At 37.0% G+C, this 8,560-nt stretch overlaps 1 long non-coding RNA gene across 1 annotated transcript; it reads left to right on the top strand.

Moving 5' to 3' along the window:
* The first annotated feature begins 7,464 nt into the window (after positions 1-7,464).
* On the top strand, positions 7,465-8,134 carry LOC125468356. Its single transcript, XR_007250757.1, has 2 exons — positions 7,465-7,701; positions 7,863-8,134. It is a non-coding gene; the product is annotated as an uncharacterized LOC125468356 (long non-coding RNA).
* Positions 8,135-8,560: the final 426 nt, after the last annotated feature.

Raw genomic sequence — 8,560 nt, forward strand, 5'->3', positions numbered from 1 at the left:
TACTAACAGTACTAGCTAAGATAACATGCTAGTGCGAGAGTAAGTGCGAAATACACATCCAGAGCATAAATAGCCTAAGTGCAGTCCGACTGGACAAGTACTAATTAAACAACACCCAAAGGTGATCCTACATTTGTGAAATCTGTCAGAGCTGCCGTGGATTCCTCGCAAGCCACCAAAAAGCACTCCTAACTAGAACCTGGAGGGGCGCAAAACAGAAAGTGTGAGTGGGCAAAAAAAAGACTTTTCAAAATCATTTCATTTCTCAAAAGTTCTAACCCCTCGCTGTAAAACCTATATAATTTCCCAGAAAATAGAATATATATATATATATATATATATATATCACAACCATGCTCAGAATAGCAAAATTTACCAATATGCCATGTCAAATATCTCAACATAAAAAATATATGTAAGCCAGGTGATATCAATCAATGCAAATGATATGTCATCCAGAGTCACCTAACGTGACCTGTAGGATTGAATCTAGAGCTCATCCATCTAGCCGGAGTCACCTAACGTGACCTGTACGGCTTAAATTCACATCTCAACAAATATACCTGCACACAAGTCGGAACCACCTAAAGTGGTCTGTATAACAGGACTGGGTGTAAATAAATACGCTCAAGTGCTACGATCACGTGAAGGTTGTGCGAATAATCGCGGGTCACCTACGAGTCGGAACCACCTATAGTGGTCTGTACGACATGACTGTGCACCTAACTTGGATCCAAGATGAGCGTATGGTGTGGGAAGTGAACATCACATGAAGGACTGTGGCCTAACTCTGGGTGGGAGCACTAACACCGGGGTGCAGGTTTATGAGCTCTCAACATATCTCACATAATCATCAATCTCACCACCATAATCTATAAACTTACCTAACACTTACCTATGCATCCGCAGCACCAATCATAAATATATGCAACTACTAATGCATGAGTAAAATAGGCCGATACTTTGCATGGCATTTCAAACATAATTCATTTAAATCGATTTTGATTTTCTGGGAAAAATCTCAAGTATATAAGTATATACGGAAAACCAAAAGCCCACTCACTGGTATGTGGAAGGGTCATAGCCCCCGAGCCTCGATTGACTGCGCTAGTCCTGAGGATAGGTCTCACCTATATGCGAAACAACTATATAAACATTAATTTAAAGCACATAAACAAAACTAGCTAATAACTTCTTATACAATGCTCAAATAGGGTGTTTGAATATACCAACGTGATCTAATCAACCTCACGAACATCCCTATATTTTTAAAATAATTTTCCAATGTCCCACGCGCCACCATGGGCCGGACATGCGCAGGCACGTGCCTGGCACACGTACAGAAACCCTAACGGCATTAGGGAATATTCTGTCCAAAAATGGAATATACTGTTAAATATACTTGATGCCGTTAGTATATTCTGTCAAAGTTGATAGAATATTCTTCGTCTTCTCCGATGAACCTTGCCGTCCACCACCGTCTGCAACTTGAATTTTCGCCGATTTCTGGAAAAACTTCAAAACTTCATATCTTTTTCAATTCTTAACCAAATTCCATGAAATTTGTACCAAAATGAAGCTTACAATACAAAACCTTACCACTTTGGGGACCTAAAACCAACGGAAAGTCCGCTGAAAAACTTTGATATTCGGGCAAAACCTGCAACTCGCTAAACCTGGACTTCCTGACGTCCAAATCACTTCAAAATCACTCCCCCGAGCTTCGTGAAGATGTTCTAAAACTTCCTATAACCTTAAAACTCACTGAAAATTCCACGATCACGATTGCATGAACAATACCAAAATCGGAGCTCGCGAGAAACTAAGGTTTTCGAAGGTTCCACGTCCAACCAAAGTATGGATCAACTCCTGAGCTTGCAAGGAGTCCAAAAACTCCAACCACGATCACGATCTGCTACTAGAAGGGTTGGTTTGAGGTTTGTCCGTATGGGTTGTATGGAAATGGCAAGAAAATCCGAGAGAGATGAGAGAGAGAGGTCAACGGGTAAGGTATGGGTGTCTATGAGTGTGTGATGTCCAACTGAGTCACCAACAAAAAAAAAAAAAAAAAAAAAAAGCAAATCACCCATGACACCAACTAACGTCCAAGGGCAAAATCGTCATTTCACGCCATCGGTAATATAATTCGAGACAAACTATCACATTCTTTCTCTCCCATTCAATTTTAAAAATAAAAAGAATTCATATACTAGTATATATTATTGTATTGACAATTATACCGTCGCACCAGTCACATTAATAATAAAAATAATGATAATAAATAAAAAATGTATTGTCCAAAAAAAAAAGGTATATATTAACTTAATATACTTTTTTCTCCTCATTTTGCCTATGCTAAACTATAGGCACAAATCTCACATTGATGCTAGACTAGCGCCTTCAACATTATTAATTTGTTCATACATTTGTCTTGGAAGTAATTAGAGCAGACTCTACTACCTGCACCGGCACCTCTACCTGTTGCACTTTCCATCATTATTTATTTTTTTATTTTTTTTTAACAAATGTTACTCTAGTAAAAGGGAGAAAGTGGGTTTAACCTCATAATAGATTAATAATAATATAGTTTAAATTCGTATTTATTATTATTATTATTTTTATGAACTTAAAAATTGAGGATTTATGTGCAGTAGGACAGAAAATAAATAAGACACAATATTTATGAGGTTCGACAAGTGTGGCTAAGCACTCGGGACAGTAGCAGTAGTCTCTCTCATTATCAAAATGAAATTACAAAATAATGGAAACAAGAGGTTGTAGATTTTCTTTTATATAATATTTGTGAGTTGATAGGCCTTTATATAGGAAAGCATATATATCGTGCTGAAGCCAAGAAATATGAAAGTAGTCAGCACATTTTCAACAATTGTTGGCTGATAGGAAGTGGTGGGATGATGCGTAAGTCATCCACTTTTATAAGAGCAAGTCCAGCGGGGCCTTTAGCCCGATGGACCGTGGATTGCACAGGAGCAAATCGTTGGGGCGATCAACTCTAGCCCATGTGGGCTTCAGCGCATGAAGAGGCCCGAGCGACAGGCCCAGCACGAATCGGTGGCCTGAGAGCCCGAGGTGAGGGTGATGCAATGCTGACATTAGGGTGGTGTCAGCCACTATTATATTATTTTTGCATCAGGCGCGTGCATAACGCGCACACGTGGGGGTGCGTCCCTACAACATTTATGAAGGTTGGGGCCCGTGGTGTAGACGGTAGAAGGTTACCATTGGAGGCCACGTGGCAGTTTCGCATCCATTGGATTTCAACGGTTACTTTTTGTGAATCCAATGGTAAAAAAAAATGAATTCAAACTCTCGTTAATTTTAGCCGTTGGATTTGAGATCAATGGTCCATGTTATTTGCCTTTATAAATTTAAAAAAAGAAAACGAAATAACAATAAAAAAATCTGAAATTTTACTGTTGTGCCATATGGCACAATCTGGAGGCTTGGATTTCAATTTTTTTTAATCCAACGGTAGAAATGAATTAAGTTAATAAAATATGTTAAACATTAATAAAAAATCTGACATTTAAAAAAAAAAAATGATTCTACTTTTCTATAAATACATTCTCATTATCTTCTACCTTACACCACAATTTCATATTTTCTCAAATACTTTCAACCATATTCCAATCTTTCTCTCAAAGTTTCAATCCAATTGGTTTCCAACAAAATGACTAATGATGCAGGTACGAATTGGCCGCTTCCTAAAGATGTTACATTGTGTTCTAGCTGGGATGAAGTTACTTATGATCTGATTACGGGTAATGAGACGCAGTTGCGAGAAATGTAGTGTTATTTATACAAATTATCTTGAAAAAATTAGTGGGAAAAGAACCAAAGAATTGATGTCCAGTCATTGGAGAATACTATGCCAATCGTTTAGTCTTTGGAGAGACGCCTTGGCACAAGCTAGTGCTAATCTTCGAAGTGGGAAAAATTTAGCGGATCAGGTAACAATATATTATTTATTTGTTTGTACTATACCCAAATTTACATTATAATTATTTGTTTGTATTATTTATTTGTTAGCTACTTTGATTATAATTATTTCTTCTCCTGTATTGTGTAGATACTTCAAGCACAAGCTTGGTATAATGCCAAAACCAGAAACAAAAACAAATCATTCACCCGGTGGGAATGTTGGAATATTGTCAAAGATTGTCTTAAATTCAGAGTTGTGCTTCTCAGTCCAGAAGTTATCATGAACAGCACCCCTCTACACTCTATGCCCGTTCATGACTTACATATTCATGAAACCGACCCAGAAGAAGTGTCGGAAACGCCCCCTGAACAAGTGTCGGGGTCGACCTGATATCCAATTAGGCCACCAGGTAAGAAGGCTTCAAAGAGAAAAGGGAGTGCTTCCAAAGAATGATTATGGAAAATTTATGGATGAACTTGCTCGCCAAGGTGAATTGACTTTGGCACGGGAAATGGTTAAATTTGAGGCTGATAAGGTTAGAGAGGAGGCAGATGCTGCAGATGCTGAGAGATTATTTCAAGCTAATGAGAGAGAAAGAGAGCTACTTAGGCAAGAAAGGGAAGAGATTAAAGAAGAAAGAAGGGCTCAACAAGATCGTGACATTATGAAAGAGCCTTTAGAGGGGAACTCACCGAATTCTAAATAATTTTGGAATTCGGAGAAAGCTAACATGGTGCGAAGGAGGCGTGCAAGGGAAGCGAGAGCAAGAGGAGATGGTCCTAGCACCACAAGAGGAGATGATCCTAGCACCACAAATTGGTTAGGTGATGATTTTCCATTCACGAGGGACTAGGGAATTTGTTTTTAGTCGGAGCCCATAATTTTACAATCACTTTGGGTTGTAATTTCTTATTTATTGACTATAGTCCTTTATGTTGTTTCCAATTTATTGAATTTAGTACTTTATTTAAACTAAGAGTATATTTATTTAATTTGGTAATTTATTTAAACTAAGAGAATCTTTATTCAAAGGACAAAAACATACCAAATAAAATTACAAACACACCAAATAAAAGAAAAAAACTCACTAAATGAACTTAAAAAACACACCAAATAAAATTAAATCAACACACCAAATAAAAACAAACACACTAAATGAACCTAAGTTTCTTGAGCTTGTTTCAATTTCCACTAGTGCTCTATCAAGTTAATTTGTTGGGCATTGTGCATATATGGGTCTTGAATCGCAGTATATCGTTGAATGAGCCTTTCATTGTAACGTCCATCCCTTTGTAATGGCTCGTCTTGCAAGGGATCTTCGATGGCGTCATGAGCACAATATATTTGTGTTCTGGAATTGTTCATCGTGTCTGGCTCATATTCATCAACAGCATCATAATCCTACTCATCTTCCACAATCATGTTGTGAAGAATGATGCACATCATGATGATAGATCAAAGTGACTCTAAATCAAACATTTTGGCAGTACCCGTGACAATCGCCCAACGAGCTTGGAGGATACCAAAACAACGCTTCACATCCTTCCTACACCCCTTTTGACAGCTTGCAAAGTGTTTTTCCTTTGCACTTCGTAGACGTGGCACTGTTTTGACAAACGATGACCACCTTGGGTAAATGCCGTCTGCTAGGTAGTATGGCCTTTGGTACTTTTGTCCGTTAACCCAGTACGTGACTCTTGGTGTTTTTCCTTCCAAGACATCATTGAACACTAGGGATTGGGCAAGGACATTAAGGTCATTTTGAGCCCCCGAAACATAAAAAAAAGCGTGCCAAATCCATGTATCAAATGACACCACTGCCTCCAAAATGATACTTTTTGCTCCTTTTTTGTCCTCATAAGCTCATTGCCATGCACTTCGACAGTTTTTCTAGGTCCAGTGCATACATTCATTGCTTCCAATCATCCCAGAAAAACCTCGCATCTCGGCTTTCTTCAGAAGCCTTTGTTAGTCCATCTTAGTAGGTTTCTGGAGGTACTCTATGGTGTAGAGAGATTTGATTATGGAGCAAAACCTCATCAGGGACTTAAGAATGGTTGATTTCCCCATCCTCGCTATCTCATCCACTTAGTCTGTAGATGCTCCATATGCAAGCATCTGCAAGGCAGCTGTAATTTTTTGCTCAAGAAAGAGACCCATAACACCAAAAGCATCATTCTTTTGCACAAAGTAAGAATCGTGGTTGCAAACAGCAATCATGATTTTGTTGAACAAATGTCGTTCCATTCTAAAACGACGTCTAAAGTATGTATTAGGGAATGCACTGTTATGGACAAAATAATTGTCGTACCTCGTCGTTGCCTACTTTTATCAAGGTTTGCGGAATGGTTGGGCCTACAGATCTGAGCCACAACTTGGATGATTCGACGGGAATGTAAGGCTTTTTGGCTTCTTGCTTCGTCATCTCTCTTTCTATGCTCCTCATCCCCTTCATCTTCCATCTCATTTTGGGCCACTTAGAGATTGAACATTTCTTCCCCTTGCTTAAACAATTCTTTCTCTTGCTCCTCAATTTCCCACAACATCCTTGAAGAAGAAGACATTGTAAGAAGGAAGCAGAAACTATGAATAATGATAGAGATTTTAATTTTGGTGAAGAAGGAAGCAGAAACTATGAATAATGATAGAGAATTTGATTTTGGTGTGTGATTTCTGGTTCTGGATGGTGAGTTATGTGGAGGAAAAAGAAAGGATTAGGTTGTAGATAATATCACGTGGCATGCCGTCATTCGTTAAAAATCTGATTGAAATCTATCCTTAAAGATTGTCTTCAGATTGTGACATGTGGCGCAACATAATTGATTAAAAAACTTATCATAAATCTATCCTCACCGATTCTGAAAAGGTAACGACACGTGGCACAAGGGCATTGGATAAATATCTTATCGAAATCTATCACAAAAAATTGTCTTCTCGGATAATGACAAATGGCGCAACGAGAACGATTAAAAATCTTATCTGAAATTACAAATAAAATTATTTTGTATTATTTTATAAAATAAAAAATACTAATATTTTATTACCTATTGCCATGGCTATTCAGTGTAGGGATGGAAATGCAAAAGACAGTTATTGTTCATTAGACGCTATTCAGTAGTGACTTGCCCTAGGGGGCATTTACAACACTGGAGTTGCTCTAACACCTAAAGAATTTCGCACACATCCTTCAGATTACCTAGGATCACACACATGTAAGAAATTTCCACACACACATATAAGAAATTTCGCAGCAAGGAACAATGGAAGACTCATAAAATGATAATTACTTAATGGGCAACCCTTGACTTAGCATGCAATATAAAAAATATCCACACACACATATAAGATATTTCGCAGCAAGGAACAATGGAAGACTCATAAAATGATAATTAGTTAATTGGCAACCCTTGACTTAGCATGCAATATAAAAAATTTCCACACACACATATAAGAAATTTCGCAGCAAGGAACAATGGAAGACTCATAAAATGATAATTACTTAATGGGCAACCCTTGACTTAGCATGCAATACTCAGTTGTAAGTAAAGTAACGACTTGTACAAAATTAAAAACCTAAGACGCGTCTTAGTTATCGCTTTATATATAAGTAGTTGTATGGGAACGACGGAGCCAAACTTGTATATCTATCTGCAATATGGTTCACAAGGCTAGCGTTGTTTACATGATTCCCATAATTATATTGCTATTGTTCTCATCCAAAGTAGCCTTTGCCAATGTTTCTGAAAATCCAAAACACTGTATGTATTTAGGGTACTAATATATACATTAAATCTCTCTCTCTCTCTCTCTCTCTCACACACACACACACACACACACACACATATGCATACATTAAATCATTGTTTAACATATATATGTTTGGTAACTAATGATGAAGTTCCTGATCTTGTCATTGCAGATGATGTAGAGAAGATAATCAGTAGGTCGCGTCTGCAAATGGAAATTATTCAGGCAATGAAAGTAGGTGTACCAAAACCAACTATGCCATCTGGAAACGGAAACGCCGACCCCTAAGTAGTAATTTGGTTTATTTTTATGCTAGGATAATTTATAATATACTTTTTGTAATTTCGAAAGTTCTAGCAAGATGTAATCTTTTGGATTAAAGTCGTTTGCAATTTGTAATCTTCTTTATTTTGGGTCTATGAAAAGAATCATAGTTTTAATTAATTTTTATTATTTCTCATCATTTTATTAATTTACATGGTATCAGATCGGGTCGACTCCTAGAATTCAATATGCTCTTGTTCGATATCAGTTGGTTTATCCTTCTCTCTAAGCTTATAATTAATCATTATTCAACATTATATTACATCATAACAATATTACCTTTCATTTAAAAGAAAAAGAAATAACCCCTTTAATTTTTAGCACTCCAGTTATTGACAAAGAGGATCGTGAAGAATCAATTGATTTACTAATACAAGAAATTATAAGACATGTGGATTGCTCTAGTAGTTAAGATCTTCATGCTCAACTCGTTGCATTCTATGTTGAAACACTCTTTTCTCCCTTTACTGTAGATTTGTGTTGAATATTGTTTGTAAATCAAAATATATGTTGAGATAAAATAAAACAAAATAAGCTTATGAAAAT

Source organism: the organism of the source record quoted next, unplaced genomic scaffold, assembly GCF_019419815.1.
Source record: "Pyrus x bretschneideri cultivar Hongxiangsu unplaced genomic scaffold, Pyrus_bretschneideri_v1 Contig37, whole genome shotgun sequence".
NCBI classification, from domain to species: domain Eukaryota; kingdom Viridiplantae; phylum Streptophyta; class Magnoliopsida; order Rosales; family Rosaceae; genus Pyrus; species Pyrus x bretschneideri.